Source organism: Cydia pomonella, unplaced genomic scaffold (assembly GCF_033807575.1).
Source record: "Cydia pomonella isolate Wapato2018A unplaced genomic scaffold, ilCydPomo1 PGA_scaffold_202, whole genome shotgun sequence".
Lineage (NCBI taxonomy): Eukaryota > Metazoa > Arthropoda > Insecta > Lepidoptera > Tortricidae > Cydia > Cydia pomonella.
The window spans coordinates 409,349-431,076 of NW_026907842.1; the positions used below are offsets into that span (position 1 = coordinate 409,349).

At 35.1% G+C, this 21,728-nt stretch overlaps 1 protein-coding gene across 4 annotated transcripts in view; it reads right to left on the reverse strand.

The window, feature by feature from the left end:
* The window catches only part of LOC133533751 (elongation of very long chain fatty acids protein AAEL008004-like), a 42,474-nt gene extending 21,956 nt beyond the window's left edge, over window positions 1-20,518 (reverse strand). Inside the window, exon 1 of one of the 4 annotated variants that reach the window (XM_061872790.1) lies at window positions 20,299-20,518. The gene's annotated coding sequence lies outside the window, so the exon portion shown is untranslated. Of the gene's footprint in view, window positions 1-1,820; window positions 1,963-20,134; window positions 20,160-20,298 lie in introns of those variants that run through there. The other 3 variants (XM_061872786.1, XM_061872788.1, XM_061872787.1) reach the window with 3 other exon arrangements.
* Between the last annotated feature and the right edge of the window lie 1,210 nt (window positions 20,519-21,728).

Here is a 21,728-nt window from a genome sequence, read left to right on the forward strand (position 1 = left end):
CACAAGCGGTATTGAACCTTTAAGTCTAAGGAGAGACTTTGCCTCCTTATGTGTGTTCTACCGCTTGTACAATGGGCTGTGCTCTAATGAATTGTTTGACATGAGGCCCACGGCTACTTTCTATCACCGCACCGCCCGCCGTCGGCAGGGTGTTCATCCTCACACCCTAGAACCTAAACGGTCACGCACTGTGCGGTTTAAGAGGAACTTCCTCCCGCGCACGCTCCGGTTGTGGAATGAGCTACCTGCCGAGGTTTTCCCGAAGGTCTACAGTATGAGGTTCTTCAAAAAAGGAGTGTACAGATTTTTAAAGGGTCGGCAACGCGCATGTAGCACATATGGAGTTGCAGGCGTCCATAGGCTACGTTGACTGCTTACCATCAGGCGGGCCGTATGCTTGCTTGCCACCGTCGCGTGATATAAAAAAAATCAATTTATTTTTATTCTTAAAACAATATCCAGGAAAAAATGGTCTTTATCCAAAACCTTACTTTAAACATAGTATAAGTATCCTGTTCCTATTCGTTAACATTTTTTTAGGAAAATTCTTACCTACCTATTCAATTTCAGTTAATTTAAGCGATGAAACAATTGAGTAAGTACTTGCTTGCTACTACGAATAAACCCTGTGTCACTTTGTTTTGGTAAATTAACTCAATGGCAATATCGCGCTTAATTTCAATGAACACTTCGGATTCCTGACAATCACTGAAAAACTTTTACTTACAATTAATAAGTTAAGGGTAAAAGGTTGGTAAAAGTTATCATGGTTAACTAGGTTATTAATATGTGGTTAAGGACGTTAAAACTAGATAACTAGTTTCAGTCGCAAAACTACGCTATGTGTATGTACTATGTACCATTTACATACAGGAAAACCACCACGCAACTGCCTGCGATAAGTGGTAGACTTATAAGGTTGTCAAGTGCTTATAATTTTCTCTGATTAGGCATGACCTAGTTCGGGAGCATCTGGCTCTTGGCATTGCCTTATCGGGCTGGAATATCATTGTCACTCTTATCATATCATTCTACTACTGATAATATGAGAAATTAATACAATTTTATGGAGAGTAAATTTTCATATCTTTGTTATATTTTCGTAACTATGTTACGTAGATATGCATCGGTGTATCATCATATTCATCATACAATTAAATAACGAATGAAACATAATATTCTTTTGATTATTGTAAACTAACAAGCAAACCTTAAACAACTTTAGACCAACTAACGTTGTTCGTCAAATAATTTACAAATCAAATATTGCCCCGTATACCATAGCAGTATAATTTTAATATAAAATAACTAATCATACGTGACAAGCAACATTTTAAACAGAAGTGTATTTTCAGAGTATTTGAGATAGATGGTAAATAAATGGTTTGAAATAAACAGATAAATAAAGTTCTACGCAACTATATAGGTATCATTATTTGAGACCATGAGTTGAGAAAAAATATCTGGTAAGGGCCTTTATTCGTGTGATGAGCATGGATATTTGTTCCTGAGTCTTGGGTGTTTTCTATGTATTTATAAATATATTATATAAAACGTTGTCTAAGTACCCTCGACACAAGCCATATTGAGCTTACTATGGGACTTAGTCAATTTGTGTAATAATGTCCTATAATATTTATTTATTTACAGGCGAGTTGAGTGTGACGGTATTGGTCAGAACATAGTGATTTTGTTCTAATTTCCTCTATAAAAATTTGTCCCTATATGATATATGACACTAACATAAAAAACCTTGATTTGGTATCTTTTAGGTAGTTACCTAATACTCATTTTATTTATGCACGTTTATAAGCACTTACTTCAGTCCTTGTCAAGGTCTCAACAGCACCAACGTAATTTAGACTTTTTCAAACTCTCTGTCCAAATTATTACAGTTTCACAATCTGTCCGACACTTCACTGATATCCAAAATCACGCCTGATAAGTACGAGCCAAATTTTACATATTAGTGTTTAATATCTTGTTAAAGCGAGACGTCAGCACTTCCGTAAAATTCAGTCACATTGAAACTATTTACAGAAGCCTCAATGAGAAGGTTTCGTTATCACCGCGATACGTGTTTCGGGATTCTCGTGATAGTTGTGATGCAAACGACGTACTGACACGTTTCTCGCGTCAGCAGAAAATTATCACTTGGATAACGACTACACGGTTTATCTTTTCTTCACATGTGACTCAGATTAGATAACGCGTTATAACTACCAATTAACATTACTCTTATCAGGCAATACTTTATGTGTCATTTACATAGATTGATAATCTATCTTTTTAGTGTTGTAACAGGCTTAGAGCGATAGTCGCATGCGAATTGATGATGTAGTATATAATTGACAGATATCGAAGTCAAAAAGATACAGACATCTTTCGTTTACATTTATTAAATTATTGCTAAGCCTGTATTTTTATGTATAACAGCGCGTATTTATTTTTATTTGACGCCTCAAAAAGTCAGATTCACTTGGTTTCACTATTTATTCATCTACCAGAACTTATCTTGACTTTCCAAAAAGGTGAGGAAAAAATCCGCAAAGGGCCGAGGGCCCTGAACATTCAACCATTGCTCGCTTCAGTGTAAGCCTGCGTTACGAAGTCGAGATAAGACATGATCTAATTGTCACTGTCTTTAAAAGAAGGTAAACCTATGAGGTGGGCCAAGGGCCCGACGGTGAGTTTCGAGTCCTTGCGAAGGCCGAGATCTCACGAGATCTGACTCTACCGCGGACAAGACCTTTAACGTAGGTTTCTCCACTACGTCCGTACAGCATCCATCACTTTTACTGTCGTATTTACCACGTTATAATAAAATTTATTATCTTTATGCGGTAAACATTATATTAACGATAAATAATTTCCAAACCACAAAAACAACTGCATTTGCCCAAGTCTAGAACTGTAAAGGGTGTATGTAAATATAGTGTTAAAGATAATAAGGTTTTGTTTTTGTGATTAGTTCTATTGAATCAAGTGGGTCATTGGCTGCACGTAGAGTTATGTAACCGCTGACACGGCGCGGCGCCCGCGCCGCGGCCGCAGCAGCTCGCGCTCCCGCGCAACGCACAATGACACTCGCTTTTCGACACATTTAACTTCAACTAAGTTAACTTAAATACGAGCTATGGATTTCACTAAAAGTCCGTCACAACCTAAAAATACGACTGTTAGATAGTAAAATAAATAATAATCCATTAGGTTAGGCCGAATATAATCAGCATATTTTAAGTTTCGTTTGAATATTATAGCTATGGTAAGAGACAGATGTGAACACATCAATCACCAGTTGTAAGATTAATACAGATACTACATATATCTGTAGACGCAATCTTGTACGATTTAATGAGGCCAGTAAGGCTATCCACCTTCACCGTTCGAAATGTATGCGAAATCAATTCTTGGTAAAGTATGAGACTTTCTGGTACAAGGTACAAAATAAAAATTACATTACCTACCTATAATACTAACATCAACAGCACGTTGGCGTTTATATCCAAAATAATTAATGTCTAAACTACCTATAAAGGTAAGTCCCACATATTTCGCTCTTCGCTTCATATCCAATAGTATTACCTAAGTAAAGATACTATATAGAATAGACTAAACAGAAGTGTATTCGATATCGGTTAACAGCAAGTCTTTGAAGTTCTTTAAAAACTTGCCATACAATTAAGTTATTAAACGTTTGAAGAAAACTTTCAACGCATACGTATCGCGTGAAGTCATGCTGCATGCGTGCCAAAAATCAATTTCCATGGTTTACTCACAAGTGACAGTTCAAGTTCACATGTATTAAAGGTCAATAAAACTAGATAGGCTGGCTACCTACTTATTCTATAAATACTTATGTTGCGAAAAAGTTACCTAATACTTACCATATAGATTTAGCGAGGTCATCGTGTTTGGTGTAGAGATGGCAATAAAAATGCGAGATCGGACAATTTTTGTGTTTTGTTTCACTCTTTTAATGGTTTTTGGAATTACTAATGATTGCATGAAGTGTTTTTTAAAAGATTGTACAAAAAGAAGCCGTTAGTATTTTGTAAGCAGGACGTGACTTTAATGTTTATATTTTACTATAATCTTTAATTTATGCGACCGATCGGTTATACTTACTTATACAATAATATCAAAATACGCTAACTAAAAATCTCCATTAACTTGGGTATTGGTGCGGAAGTTTTAATTCATTTTCAATTTATTATAACCAATAACAGGATTTGCGCAGTTTGCAAAGCAACTGGCGGTACCTTTTATAATTACGAATCACGTCAATCATGATATTTCCACTGTCTTCATGTTCCTAATAATCAACAAACAAGCCGTGGTGACTGTAACATAGTCTTGTCTCGGTTCGCACCACTGTGCACTGTCCTCTCGTGGGAATACAGTGTACTTGGAATTACATATTTATATTCTTAACTTGTACTGTCGTCGCAACGTTTAATGTAGTTTTAACAGCCTTCAAGAAGCAAAGAAAATGTAGATGGCACCTGACAAAGACACTATAAGGAAAATCTGACGACCTGTCCGGTGACTAGACCCGCCTAGTGAATACATTTTGTTTGTATGCTGAGTAGTTTTGTATAAAATGTTCGGCTATAGATTAGCTATTAGCGTACATAGGCTACTGTGTCCGTTTACTGTCAAATGGGCCTCATGCCAGTGTGTCTTTGTCGTGAATTGTGAGATTTTTCCCCAAATTGATGTTTATACGTAGGTAATTTTGTCGGCCTTCAATTGACAGCTATCCTAGGGAACATACGAAACACAGGAAAATACGAATTAAGACATGTATATATTATATAATACTTATTATGATATTAAACCATGAAAAGCAAGCCGTTTTTAATACGCTTACACGAACAAAGACTGAGGCACGGGACAAGTGCGTAATAATGAGCATAGTAAATAATGAGTGACCCGATCGATTCAAACGATAATGTCGAGTTTTTTCCATCATTATAGATCATTATTGTTGCTGCAAATAATGTAATACTCCTATTTTAATATTATTCGCAACGAACTAATAGATATCCTAGGTGAGAACGTGTAATGTATTTGTAAAAAGTATTAAGGCCCATTTAAACAGTTCAAGAACTTGCAAGCGATTTTTATTACATTGCGATATACGTATAGTTAGCAATATAATTAGTAAGGTTGCCAGAGCTCAACGGGGGGTGTGTGGGGGGGGGAGACAGGGTCGGCAACGCGCATGTAACTCCTCCGGAGTTGCAGGCGTACATAGGCTACGGAGACTGCTTTCCATCAGGCGGGCCGTATGCTTGTTTGCCACCGACGTAGTATACAAAAAAATATATTGAGCATTGCATGCAAGTTCTTGAACCGTCTTAATGGGGACTTAAATATACATTATCAGATCAGTGAATCATCCAAGTAGTGGGTAACTTACCTACTCCTCCAATTCGCATGCTCAAAGCTTGCGGATCAGTAAGTCTTGTGGCATATTAATGCAAAAATGACCATTTATTGTAACTGGTAAAGTGGGGAGGCCGGACTGTTATTGACATTCTGCCTTCGTGCTGTATGCCTGCTTCGTCACCGAGCATAAATAAAAGATTAAGAGTAAACATACCTTACCTTTTACATAAATGACTAAATAAACAATTGTTTTATTATGGTGCGAGCACTTACACCTCTTTATCACATGTCCTCAGTTCCGGAAGGAATAAAAAAATCTTCGCATTCTTAACTAATAGCAAAACTTTGACCAGAGTCCGTGTGTACGGTTGCTGCGGTTGTGTTTAGCATTGGGGTGCTAATACGCCAGGGCTTTAACGTTGCTCTTAAATAACGTAAGCCATAACATTGTTTGCTATTTATGAGGTCATCACCATCAGTTCCGCGACATTCGTGATTTTGTTTGAGATTCATAAGGTACCTAGTTTGTTTTAGGTTTTTAGGTACGAGTAGGTAAACCTGCTTGCTTGTTTGGCTTCCAGACCTTTCTTATACCTAACAAAAATACCGGCCAAGTGCGAGTCGGACTCGCCCACGAAGGGTTCCGTACCGTGTATGGGAGGCCCCTTAAATATTTATTTATTCTGTTCTTTAGTACCTATTTGTTGTTATAGCGGCAACAAAAATACCACTATCTGTGAAAATTTCAACTGTCTATTAACTATCACGGTTCATGAGATACAGCCTGAGGACAGACGGACGGACGGACGGACAGCGGAGTCTTAGTAATAGGGTCCCGTTTTACCCTTTGGGTACGGAACCCTAAAAAGCATGAAAATCTGAGTTAAGGTCAAAATAAAAAACCTAAATAGTAGTAGTAGCGCAACTTCACTAATAAAATAAATAGTATAAACAAAAGTTGATAAAGTTTATTAGTCGATAGTGACCCATATTTGTTCCTGAGTTATGAATGTTTTCTATATACACCGTGTTTTTATTGAATTGGGTTAACTTCGGGGTATCGCTAAGTACGTTTGAGGAAACTAAATGGCATAGTAAATTTTCAAAAAAAAAAATTTTTTTTGTTTTTTTTTTACTATTTTTATTTTTATAAAAAGTAACTAAATGTTGCATATAGCGTTGTTGTAACACGGGCATTACATTTAACTCAACCAAACAATTGAAAACTGTGACATATCAATGTCATTTCGAACATCGATCGTCCGAGATAGTACTTACGTTTAGTAGCAAATGTATGAACTCGCACTAAACACTAATCAATAAGTAAACAGGCCCTACGGCAAGTGTACACGCTCGTAAGGGCCTTATAAGATAAAAATTAATGATTGATTATCTCCGAAATGGAGTTAATTAGAATATCAGTGTCTTTGAGAAAGTAACTTAATTTAAGCTCAGGAATGCACCCTCGAAATTAACGCAAATCAAAAAAAACACGGTGTATAAGCATTTATATATTATGTATATCGTCGTCTAGTACAAACCATATTAGTTATTAAGCTAACTGTGTGACTACGTCGATCTGTGTAAAACTGTCCTATAATATTTTTTTTTTTATATATTTATCTTAATTGAGTTTTATTTTACCGTCGATTGGGTTTGACTGTTCAAGTATCATAAGTTCTGAGACTAAATCATTTAGGTACATATATTGCAAAGTGTAGCAAGTGTTGCATTATTTTATTAACAAAAATACTCATTTTATTTTTTAATGGATTAAATTTAAAGGATTTCTTTAAAATCACTGAATATAAAGGTAATTTCCATAGTTCAATATGTTTATGGCAGGTATCTACTGTTTTCTAATATGGCAGTGTAATATAAGTAATCTAATATGTAAATTTACGATGTTTGTCTTAACTTGTGTATCGACTAACTTGTTTGATCAAATCGTTTTTACCATGATAAATGCTTGCAAATTTTTGACATGCGCATATTTTCCGAAACTGATTCGAGTTTAAAGTGTAGCCACTGTTGCCAACTCAGGTATAATATTAATTATGTTATTTAAAATTAATAGCGATATGTGCTATCCATAGATCTTAGAATTCCTCGCACGATGCACATTTTCATTGTATAATTAAGCAACCTTGCAACGAAAATATGTTAATTGTTATTAAATTAAGCATGTTGACACTACTAACAGGTTGAGTAGCCGAACCGGGGCAGCTCGCGTCGCGCCTGCGCGTCTCCACGGCGGCATTGACACTGGCGCAGCGCGCATGCTTGCACGCAATTACTCCACGAAAATTCCGTTTTGTAATTGTAACTTTCAATGAAAATCCTTTTGTATGTTACGCGCGACCGTGAAAGCATTTGTCGTTAGTCGGGTCTATGAGCTCATTACATTTATTTTGCAATGATGACTAGGTAATCTGACTGAACATTATTCATACTTAAACCTAATAACTTGCAGAGTTAGATATGAGGCAATTTAGTGTTCTTGTTCCATATACGTTACAAATATACATTAACAATTTCCTAAGCAAGCTATTATAAATGGATAAACATAAACAAGCATTGCCCGACAAAGGAATAACTGAAATTGTTGCATATAGCACAACGTAAAATGATTTACAAAACTTGTAACACGAAACTGTCCTAAAAAACTGCGATGATGAAACTGAAATTATTAAGTTCACTGGCGGCCTGCCCAGCAACGGTGTTTTTAAATGTTACTTAGGTTGATATTCGGTCAAAACATTACGTAAAGATTTGGCCACGCATGGCCGAAATAACAGGTAGACCTTGAATTCTTCCCACTAATTGTGCCGATATGCTCGGTAGCAATATGACACATTATTTAGCAGATATCACTAGTTCAATCGACTACAACTGCTAGTTGCACTTGACCTCGGAAGTGTTATGTTCCTCCGGATCCGGACCCAGGCGGTTCATTTATGGACACTCCTTGTAGGCGCAATCATGACGACAAAATGTAGTTATTACTAAACTTCGCATACGAAGTTCGATGAAGCGAAATGAGCTCCCGGCAGGTTACCGAGCACAGTGAACACTGCACATCTTCGAGCTTCCTTAGCCCGAATCCATGGATCTCACCGGACACTCTATCACTCACTCACTCGGACGGTCTATGATATCTTAAGACTTATATTTTTAATATTAGGATATCATTATTTAATCGAATTACCTTTTAGAGCAGGTGTAACGAACTCTCTTTTAATATGAATCATACGCAAATAACTGTGCCCATATCTATCTGCAGAATCTCGCACCTTCTAAAGATAATTGACGTCACGATTCAAAATGACGTCTATCCTCGCTGACTTGGTCGCGGGTCCGCAAGGGCAATAGGTGCGATGGGGCAATCAGTTCATTATAAAATAAAAATAGAACAATCGCTATGATGTTGATTTGAAGACGATAACGAAATGGAATGGCGGAGAGGTTGCCAAAGACTGGTCATGAGAAGTTGTTTCTATTAACGATGTGTTGTTTTGTGGATTGGGAACTTTTCTGGCTTTATCAGCGTTGTCATATTGCGTCACTTTTACCATATGTGACGTATTCGTGTATTCGTAATGGTAAATTCACGTTTCAATAGTGCCATGACAAATAAAATTTACCTATTTTATATGTCGATGCCGATAAAAATATGACCTAGGTACCTACCAATCACCGTTATGTGATTCCAAAATATTTACTGTTAGATATTTTTAGGAATTAAATGCTGAACATTACAACTATACCATTTGATGAATTGAAACATTCTAATTTAGATATGGTATACAGGGTGGAATTTTGTAATGCCACCTGAAGGGAAAATACTCTTAATACTGTAGATAGAAAATTTTACTCAAAAAAAATATTCCTTTATTTTTTTAAAGAAAGAAAACTGCATTCAAAAATTTTTAAAAATTCGCTTGCCGCACCCGGTAATCGAACCGACTAAAATCTCTAAAAGTTGCACCCTGTACTTTTATTGCATCGATCGTTAGGGTCAATTATAAGGATGAAATCTCTGTAACAAACTTCATAAATTAAATGAAAGGAAAACAATGAAATCTTAAATTATTTTAATTATTTACAATAAATGGTAAACTAACTAATTAATTGCTCGAAATGGGCTCCATCTTCTTGGTTACACAAATTTATTCTTCTAACGAATTCATTTCTAGTAACCTTTAATAACTGAACTTCAACTCTCAACTCGTTTACATTCTCATAAGATTTAATGTAAATTAGATTTTTTACTTATCCCCACAAAAAAAAATCTAAAGGGGTGAGATCTGGTGATCTCGCAGGCCATCTGATTGTGCCGTTTGTACCAATCCAGGTATTAAAATGGTTATTAATGTAGGCAGTAGTGATTCTGCTGTTATGGGCTGGAGCACCATCTTGCTGTAGAATTATTTGGTTTCGCTCTTCCCCGGGGAAACCATTTTACTTATTTCTTAATAAATCCAGTATTTCTAAATACTTGACAGTGTTTAAGTGACCTTCGTACACATGGACTAACACAACCATATTTCTCATAATTCCGCACCAAACGTTGAAAGAAAATCTTACTTGACTGTTAGTTAATAACATAAGTAAATAATAATAATTGAGTAAAAGTGCTTTAACTTGATCCATTGAATTAATAATTTAAGATTTCATTGTTTTCCTTTCATTTAATTTATGAAGTCTGTTAGAGAGATTTCATCCTTATAATTGACCCTAACGATCGATGCAATAAAAGTACAGGGTGCAACTTTTAGAGATTTTAGTCGGTTCGATTACCGGGTGCGGAGAGCGAATTTTTAAAAATCTTTGAATGCAGTTTTCTTTCTTTAAAGAAATAAAGGAATGTTTTCTTTGAGTAAAATTTTCTATCTACAGTATTAAGAGTACTTTCCCTTCAGGTGGCATTACAAAATTCCACCCTGTATATACATATAACTTATTTTCTCTCTGATTACGATTTTTCCTTATTAGCAGAAATATTTTTAAATTAAAACTCCTTTTAGACCTGCATTGAATCCCCGTTTTTAGTCAAACGATTTCTCTCTGACAGAAATCGTTGAATGGGACTTCAGAATGGGAAGAGACCAATCAAAGAACTCATGAATGGGACTTGCTTTTAGCTTACACTACCTGGCAAAGATCGATCAGTGAGTGCGCGATAATTTTACGCAAGACCCGGAGGCATCACGCTCGACCCTGAACTCAATTTGGGCTCAATAATTTTGCAACTACCGCCGTTGGGAGCGGGCGAGGTGCGTCGCCGGTTCAAATGTAAACATTTGCAGGCGCGGGCGCTGCCGAGGCCGACGCGGACGTGCTTGCCTCCTTGCTAACTACATACCTCACCAAACCTTATGTCGTGGCAGACAGCTCGTTAAGCGTACATTTTGGTCTTTAGAATCTTAATGACAATGTGTGATCGTATGTCAGACATATACACTCGACTTCATTGTCGTCTTAAAATCTGGCCAAAAAACTACAGTAAGCTGCAGAGTTAAGTGACCCCCCTGCATAGACATATGTTTGATTTGTTTGCAGGAGGGGTCACTTAACTCTGCACCTTTCTGTACAATCCCAGATTAAATCAAACAAAGCCAGATCGAAGTTTTTAAATACCTATCTCTGTCTATGGATCTATAAAATATAACTCCTAAAAAGATTCGAAATTTTCATGGTTTTTCAAGTATTTGACAATGACCCAGTGGGCTTTCGAGGTGTAAAAAAGGGTAAGAAAATTAAATTTAGTCTCTATTGACAAAAAAACCGATCCTTATTTGAAATGCTTTCAATGGGCTAATAAATATCTTTTATTAATAATAATAATAAATTAATAAATATTCTTTATTGTACACCACATATTGAAAAGGAGAATACAAAGACAACACATATTACAATTAGGTAACAACAGGCGGTCTTATCGCTAAAAAGCGATCTCTTCCAGACAACTTTTGGGTAGCAGGAAACAATAACTTACACCAATGAACGGGTAGTGCCAATATGAGATTATGTAGATATTAGAACAGTATCACATATCACGCATACCTATATATTAATTTGTAAAATATATTCTTAAGTTCCTTCTTCGATCATACTGGTCACAGATCTTCCAAATCTTAATACATCTGACGCTTCATCAAAGACAGCATATGGCCCAAAAAAGGTGTTAGTTATATCTTATCATTTATGTTAGTAACAACCGTAACCTAATAAAATATTTATTTAATGATTGATAAACAATACTGACTTTGTCCGCTGAGCCATTGCCCTCAACAAAGGACAATCTAGCTTATTAGCTATGATGGTTAGAATGCTGTTACTACTCCCGCGCACACTTGCAACTTAAAAAAAAAAATTACAACAAAGTATATCGGTAAGAGTTTGGCGGTTACATTGCGTATAATGATGAAGATGACAAATCAACCCAATCCTGAAGTCAACCGTAAGGTGTGATGTCGGTAAGTTTCGTATGTTATGATCATGTGAGCTCTATGTGATTTGTACATATTTACAAATACAAATATCATGTTTGGCCGAGGTCCAATCAAGCGTCGCATGCGAATGGACCGAAATCACTACATCTTATAAAACAAAGTTCCCCCGCCGCATCTGTATATGTTGTGTTCGCGTAATCTCGAAATTCGGATCGTATTTGCATTCATTCTATCAATAGAGTGAACTTCAGAAAGGTTTGGCTGTATAATTTGTTGTTTTATGTAACCTGTGCAAAGCTGGGGCGGATCGTTAGTACATACAAAGAAAAAAAAGTAGGTTTTAAATTCGGTTGAATTAAATACATTCATGTATTTTTTTACAATTTGTTATCATTATTAAGAAAGTCAACGACATTTTTTAAGAGCTTGTGAAACAACTTAATGACTTTAAGTCGACGTGCTTGAGATAAAGTAGCACTGATCGAAGGTCATACAATTATTAACAGAAAATTCCGTAATATAACGATGATTGTAATTGTCATTATGTCATGTTAAACTATTCTATCTTTGTTTCTATTAGTTAGAAATAATTCTTAGTACACTGAAAACTTAGCGCAGATTCTTGTACAACATATAATTTATAATTTTATACAATATCTAATTCTGGAAATAAAACTGACAGTGTGATACAATACCACAGATTATACACGTCTTGTTTAGGTTTCCATTCCATCTCATGTTCGTAGCACATATTTCCTATTTGTGGTGATCATATATGTACAGGTAAGTACATACTTAATTGAGATGTAAAATAATAGTTATAGAACCGGTGGTGTGACTTGGCCGTGACTAGTCACAAAACATTGTTGATTGTATCCTAATGATAATACTTGTTTACTACAACGTGAGTCGATCAGCATGTTGTACTTAATTTGTTGTGCCGATGAATTGTAATTTAATTGCTTTAATAAGAGTTCAACGCGCTATTACGTTGGAAGAACTTACGTATAACAAATAATTGGGATTTAATTAATACCACATGACAGTAGTTAAACCTACACCCAGTTACCTACTACAACACACAACAAGAACACTAGAAAGAAAGTTTGGAAAAAACTGTACAGTTTACTACTGGAACATTGTTTTTATAACATAAATGATTTAATACTTTAAAAATAATAATGTTTAGATTATTTAATTAAGTAATTTGACATCGACACATACATTAATACTTGATTTTAATTTTGACATTTTAATGGAATGCTTGTTTTGTTTGTAATTTATTTTCGTGCTTAATATTCGAATGCTGAAATGCCAGCCATACATGTAAAGAACTGTACATTTTACTATTGGAAGATTATTTTGATGACATTAGCGAAACAATACATTTTAAAATTCATATTTTTTAGATAATTTAGTTTAATAATTTGACATTGACACACATTGTCATTTTTTTCCCCAATATTTTTCTGTACTGCTTCTTTTATATTTGTAATTTATTTATGTGATAAATATTTGAATGCTTAAATTCCAGCCAAATATGTAAAGAACTGAATGTGTATATTGACAGCTTATCAACTCGTGTTTTATCAAATAAATTATTATCTTATCTTATCTTACATAAATTATATTTATTCACGAGGAATATATTTTTATAACCTTCAAAATCTGCTTTATTTTATAGAATTAATTTAAATTTTATTGCGCAAAAAATAAACAAATGGCGTTCTTAAAATGCCTAAAGGCATTCTCTATCAGTCAACCATAAGACTAAACAGAGATGTAAAAATCGTGTAAGATGAAAAGTAAGAGAATTGAAGTAAGTATTAAGTATTGCAAACAACTGAAAAACTTAATAAGCTATACATATAGACAGTACATAAATACAAATATTATCATATATATATAATAAATTGAAATTTCCTGCTTCCGACTTATGCGGTGTGGGTCGATTATTGCCGGCCTTCTAGTTCACGATGGTCCATCTTCATAAGTTAGCCTTAGTATTCGCGAATTTGCATAAATAGCCATTGACGTAAATAATAAACCTGTTTGTAGAGTGGATTTCATTGGGTGGGCAGTGTGGAATTAATTAATTAATTAATTATGTTCATGAGAATTTTATTGATTTCAAGTTATTGGTTAAATACTGATTGCTTTTTATCAAAATAAAAGTTTCCTTTCTCTGTAATGGGTGAAATGTTAAAATCTCTAAGCTTATTATCAAAATCAATCGGTGAATTACTGTCTTTTTCAGTGTATTTTTACTTCTAGAGGCAAACTGTATAAATACGTGAATCTATAAATAGACATAATATATATGTCCGGCGTTACCTGGCAAAACTAGTTTGTATCCTTGTCAGATTTACTGTTTTACTTGTTAACATTTGATAGCTTTCTGTACGAAGAAATAAGTAGATCGCCAGATTAAAACATCGCATTAAAATGTTTTTTAATTACTAGTTTCAGTAGGTAATTAATATTAATTACGTATTGATTACGTATAGTATACGTAAACACAATAAAGAATTGGAAGTACATTTAAAAGGTAGGAATTTGTTTAGTGGACGTAATGGGGATCTACATATTAGGTACGAAAAATTCGTACATTTATCTGTTATGTTGATTCAGCCCAAGTTGTCATGAGATAAGTTAAAAAATCACGATATTTACTACCGCTTCCGTGAACTCAACTCAAATGGTACCTATGACAGTGTTTAGTTACCATAGATTATAAAAAGCTTAGGTACAAGCCTTATTAAATTATTTTAAGCGATGAGTGAAACTGAACTCAGTGATTAGGATATTAAACTGAATATATTAGTTATACTATTATTTGTACTTCTATAGGCACCATTGAGCGTCTGAAGAACGCGGAACGTACTATTACTTTTTCTGTGGCACAATGCACATACGTAGTAATTACGTTAGTACGTATAACATAACTTGGGAATTTCAATTTAATTTATTTTTTGTACCAAGAAGATGCGTCTGCGAGCGTTATTTCAATGTTTTTAAATGAACGGAAAAATTGAGATTTTCTTCCTCCTGAGTCGCTCCCCAGATTTGATAATTTTAGGTAAATCTCTGTCGCGCTGGCGGGGGCGACTCCTAACACTAATGCGATATGGAATACGGATAAATGCAGCTTAGGCGAAAAATCCTGCTGTAAAAATCTCAGAAATCAGTTTTTCGTTCTCGACATTTTCCTCCTCCAAAACTTAACCAATCGCAAAAAAAAATTGGGAACGGAATAAGAAAGAAATGATCTGTATTTGACCGTTTTTATTTTGACGTTTATTGTTACCAATTTTGTATGCTAGGCGCCTATTTACGGCGCATTTAGTTGGCCGTTTTTAGCGCTAACCTAGTTCTTCATATTTGATTGCGCTAACCTAGTATTTCATAAAGAATATTTATTTATTTGAGAAAATAAAATATAAATAAAAGTAAAACTTACAGACACATTGTACTGGTAATGTTGAACTCAAATAAAAAAATATTTTAACAGAGAGGAAAATGTCGAGAACGTATACATGAAACAATTACCATGGAAAATCCCACGGGACTGGCAAGTTTCGTTCGGTAGCTGAGTTGCTCAGAGCGATCGGACCGGTGTTCATAAAGGTTGTGAGTTCGAATCTTTTTTTTTAATTTACAACTTATTAAACATTTATATTCTCGCCAAACTGCTACGTTAGGTGGCGAGATGCGATACAAATTAACCTATGCAACTAATTTTATATTATAAACGAACAGTGTCGCCCATATATATATATATATATATATATATATATATATATATATATATATATATAAACTATGGTTCAAAAGATACAAGAGACACAATAGTTATTTATAGCTTCTAATTAACTCCACTTAGTAATCATGATAATAGATATGAGAAGATATGAGATGATATGACGACCGGTTTGGCCTAGTAGGTAGTGACCCTGCCTATGAAGCTGATAGTCCCGGGTTCAAATCCTGGTAAGGGCATTTATTCGTGTGGTGAGCATGGATATTTGTTCCTGAGTCATGGGTGTTTTCTATGTATTTAAGTATTTATAAATATCTATATATTATATATATATCGTTGTCTAAGTACCCTCAACACAAGCCTTATTGAGCTTACTGTGGGACTTAGTCAATTTGTGTAATAATGACCTATAATATTTATTTATATTATTTTAATCTAGTTTTCAACATTGCCCAAACCACCTATCACAGTTATCCACGCGATAGCTTAATAACGACAGCGTCCATCACTTTCTATCTGGCAGTGTTAAAAAGTTACAGTTACTTTGTCACATGAATAATTCGCGTCCATCATACGCCAGCTGGACAGCCTGGAAATATTGTATAGGTAGGTACTTACAAACATTTACCTATACCTCACAATCGTTAAGTATTTTGTCTAGAATTAACTTTTAATACAAGCTTTTATCGCTGACTATATTTTTCTTTATACAGGAAACTAATACTCACGGAGACAATTCTAACAAACCCAAACACAACCTGGTTGCGTTGTTTTATTATAGAGTTCCTATGGCCATTTCCTGAGTCCATCATCAGATCAGCTTGATAGTACCATAATATTGCACTGTTACCCAATTTACATATGTATGTGAAGTTTCAGCTCAATCGAATAATATGAACTAGGTCTAATTTAGCTTGCAATATTTGACCCGAACAAACATATTAGAAACAAACATTGCAAATTAAATAAAAGCTTGTAAAATATTTACGGAAAATCAGCGGAATTGTACAGTTAAGGTATTAAATGCCGATACGGGCAAAGTTCCTAGAATATATACACAAATAATATACATACATGAATTCTCACATTTTCATAAAAAAAATCTTATGTCCATTTTTCAGGGTATCATTTCGGTTGTAAAAAATGTAGCACGTGTCGGAATATACAGGCGTGGCGACACAATTTCGGGTATTCTTTAAAAATTAGATAGCTTACATTCCGTTGCCACATCTTACATTACGAGTACACATGGGGTATTTGGTGCAGTGCAATTATTCTTTTGACACAATTTTAAGCAAATTTTATAGCTCTTGTTATAATTGCTGTTTGGGCACTGCCGGAATGTATTTATAGTTTCGAATTATGCGTTTACGACATATACGACTTTTAATAGTAAAAACGTAAACTAGGGCTATTCGAATATGAAAAATTATAGTTTAATCCAGATATATTCTATTATGGCCCTGGGAGGAACGTAGATCTTTGTATAACAATAGGTTAATCTAATGGTCGAAGTGACATGACAACGGGAACACGTACTTGATTTATAAAATGGAGCTTTTAAAACGCATTTGGGGTTAATTGGTTACAAGTACCAAATACCCACCTTGAGAACATTTTTATGAGTAGGTTGTTCATCCTTTATTTTTAGCATGATGGTGCAAGATACAGATATATATAACGTAGGTGCCTTAGGGACAAAAACCTACCCTACACGTCAAGTACCTAACAAGCATTAGTTACTTTTCATATGTTTTAAGAGGAAAGTATACCACATGATCGAGATCGTGATCGATCACAAAAAAAGAGAACGTTTTTCCACTTCTAAATATTTTCCATTTTCCATGATTTTCAAAACTTGCAAAACAAAAAAAAATTAAAGCAAAACCTATAATAAAAATAAATGCTTGTGTTGTAGATACTTAGACAACGATATATATATATATATATATAATGTACACATATTTATAAATACTTAAATACATAGAAAATGCCCATAACTCAGGAATAAATGCCCTTACCAGGATTTGAACCCGGGACCATCGGCTTCATAGGCAGGGTCACTATCCATTAGACCAGACAGGTCGTCAAATAAACCTAGAATATTTATAAAATTCATTGACATTTGACGTCGACCCTTTTGTCATTTGCTAATTAAATGTCAACGAACCAAAGAATGATAAACAAATCGCTAATAGGTATTAGTAGTTTTGAAAACAGCTAACGAAGGTATGTAGGTACTGACGTGCCGTCGGCAAGTTTCCAACATTTCGGAAACTTCTTATATTATTTTTGAATGACGATCAAAATTTTCTGTTTTTAAAATGAAATTTCCCTAAAATTTCCGAACACCTACAAATTTTTGGAAACTTACCGCAACTTAATGCACATGTGTACCTATATGTAGGTATCGTGCTTAAACGTGTTTGTATTTTTCCACTTAAGCAAATTTCACTAAGCTGAGATCATCCTATTGATTTCTTAAGTGATTATGATAGACAGGTTCACTTATTATACATTCATTCATTATTAATACAGAGGCGGTATCGGATACTATGTTTTGTTTAATTACCAATTACCACGTGACGGTCGTGCCGTGAATAATTTACGTCATATATTTTTTATTTCTCATATTTATGTCCTTATCTATTTTATTAAATACCTATTGAATAGGTAGCTGAAATCGGAATTTTCCTTAGAAACTGGCTGCAAAAGTACAACAATTAAATACGAGTTTATTTCTTCCAAGGCATTTAGAGGTTACATACACAGCGATTTTCCCAAAATTTTATTAACCTTTGTTTCAGGGGAGTCGAGGCATCTGAACTGGAGTATTATAATATATTATATTCACTGTCCTATATTATATAACAGGACTAGACCACTTATATTGTATAGGCCTTTTAAGACGGCTTGAGTCGCAACCACGCCATTAATTGAACTTTTAGGTTATTACTGTCTTTTTGGTCGTAAATTTGGTATATGGATTACCACCCTCGTATTTCAAAACGACTTGGCTTTGGCCATCCATTTATATTGCAATCGGTCAGCAGTTTTCTATATGTTGGCCTTTGATTAATTTGCTAAGTATATATTCTGTTTATATATATAAAAAAACTCTGTTTATGTTAGCAGAATTGATACCAAATTATGTGATATAAATGCGGAAGCAGCCAGCGTCAAGTACATTTATAGGTACCTACCTACTGACGTGTTAAAAGGATATATGGGATAGTCAGATGGATGGAACAAGATTACGTAGTTAATAGGTTCAATTAAGTGGCTAGAAATGAGGGCTCTTCTATTTGGTTTCATCCGCAATCTAATCAGCTCAGTTAATACTAAATGTAATTAGTACCAATGTCTGATTTAGGGCGAACGGAACTTAACGAACAAAAAAAACGTTATTTATTGCTACTTGATTGCTCATGTGATCATCTTTCTAAGAATACTAATGTATAGGGAAACGGAAATCAAATATGAGCTATTTGTCAAATATGCAAAACTAATAACGCGGAAAAAGGAAGATGATCTTGAATTAGTGGTCAGTTGGTCACCTTCATCTCTCTAGACAATTGCAAATGCATTAAGGTCATTTGTTTGATTTTAATAAAGTACGTTGTTAATGAAAGCGAAATAATAAAAAAATATCTACGGTATCTGTACCTAGTTTACGACATGATAATCCTGTCAAGTCAGTGTCCGATGGGCAAGCGGCGCGACCTTACGCTGCGCGCCCACGGCTTCGCGCACGCGCGGCGGGAATACTAACACCAACAGAACGCCTTGGGTGATCCTTGGCTTCAAAACCGAGCTCCTTTCTTAGCACTATTGCGCTCACTACGATGTATTTTCTAGTAATCAGAACCAATCTAGCGCTGCCATTATTAGCATAACACTGTTGTTGGAACTGTCCGCGGTGGATGCGTATTAATCGCGGGATGTCCTCAAGCCGACACTGCATGTTGACAAACTTTAATCAACATTGACCGGATTTCGCAATCATGATGCGTTTACGAGTGACATATATGCCTGGATGAAGGCAAATTCGTATTCTACTTTAAAACAATGAGTTGTGCTTCGCCTCGCTTCTAATATACAGAGCAGACCTTTGACCGTACCACCTCATCTAAGAGTACCCATATCGCTCATTAACACTTAGCTTGGAATATTGGATTGGGTCATTCGGCGAGGCCACCAGGGGTACTCGAGTTAATAAATACATAGTTAGCTGTAACGTTTGCTATCGTATCCTATCTAGAATTATAAATCTACCTGCATTATGCTGTAATTCATGAATTAGGTATTGGATATATTTTGTCTAGAGAGGATTACATTATTTCTATCTTTCCCTAGGTTTATCGTTATATTTTATGTATGTGGGCTAGATGGCCAGTAGTTTGCGATATCTTATCGAAAAACTTTTATCAGTAACTTGAAGATGTTTAAAAAAAATCGTCATCCAATGGATGCTTTCATTACAATATCCGAGAATAATTAGTCATATAATTATTATATTACTTACCTGGATTGAATGTTTACAAACAACTTAGTGTCGCAATTGATTTCACACCATAGTTGGACAAATTGCCATAAAAGCAAACACAGATTTGATGTTGGCCACCTGGTTATGCCACTGCATTTTAGAAGATAATTAAACTTCGTCGGTATCCTATGATATTGAATTACCTGCGAGTGCTCGGCGTAGTGTGCGGCACTGCTCGGCTTGTTTGTGAATCTTCCAGAGGGGAGCACATGCACTACCGGGTGGTGACGGGACGGAACGCACGGAAACGGTGGAGTGAACGGTATGGACGGAGGCGCGGCGCGCCGGCGGTCACGCTGCAGGTGTGCTCGGTACTGGCCGCGCGCGCCGATTCCTCGCACTTTTATCACATCGCATGCGCTCGCGTCTTCAACTTGACTCCTCGCTGCTGACCAGGTAACGTGACGCTACAGCACCTCTGAAACATAACAATTACAGTGCTTGAAGGATTTTTATATGAAATCCTGAACCAATTAACACATGTATAAAAACGTAACAATGAAAATTAGTAAATCGTTTAGGGGGGCATTTTATAAACGCATGTAACCAGTAAAACAAGCGGAAGCTTCTTTTTGACAAATGGGGTTGAAAAGGGATAAAACAGACTCCTTAATACCATCATCATCATTTATTTATTGCATATCACATAGCAGGTACAGGTGTTCTTAAATATAAGGCTGTTCATGTGACGCCCTGTTGTTAGGGCACAACAACATAGTTCCACATAGGGCAACATACTAATCTATTCTAAAATTGTACATATTACAAATGGAACCGTAAACTGTAACCGTCCGTTACGGTTTAATTTGTAATGGTTAATATTTAATATTTTCAATTCTAATTAACGTTCGGCCAACACTGAATGCTACCACGGACCAGGGGGGCGACACTTAGAAATGTAGTTAACATTAGTAAAGATAGCGGCGATTTCTATTAATGTGGTCCGATAACCTACTTTTACTTAAAGTTGACTACCGATTGTGCAAACTACATCACCAGATGGCACTATAAAAATGGTACAATTTAATGGCATGAATACAACATTAAGAAGGTTGCATATACCTCGTATGTCAAGACCTATCTTAATTCATAATAATGTTGTTACCTAGCAACTGTTGTTTACTGTCAAAAAATGTAAACAGATATACACGGTGCTCACGAGAAACCCGAAATATTTTAACCACGTACTTCTGAGGCCAAAAGAAGGAAAAAATGTTATATGAGTTTCACTAATATTCGCCAAAAAAATTTTTTTTTTGTTTTTTTTTTTTCAAATTTTAAACGTATTTGTACATAAAAAGTTAATGTTATGGTAAAACTGGCACTGAAAATATTTTTTACGATTTTTTTTGGTATAACTAGTTCTTGCAAAGGTTACATGTCACTTTTTGACATCTATCAATAAGGATATTTAGACTAGGCCCCATAATGGCATCATCGCGATCAAAAAGGCGTTTTGCACTAAGTTACGATAAGAAGATGTTTTTTTTACATTGGTATTAACTCTGAAACTAGGCGAAATCCAGAAAAGTTTATATGACATTTTAGTCTCTAAATGTGATCAGTAATACAC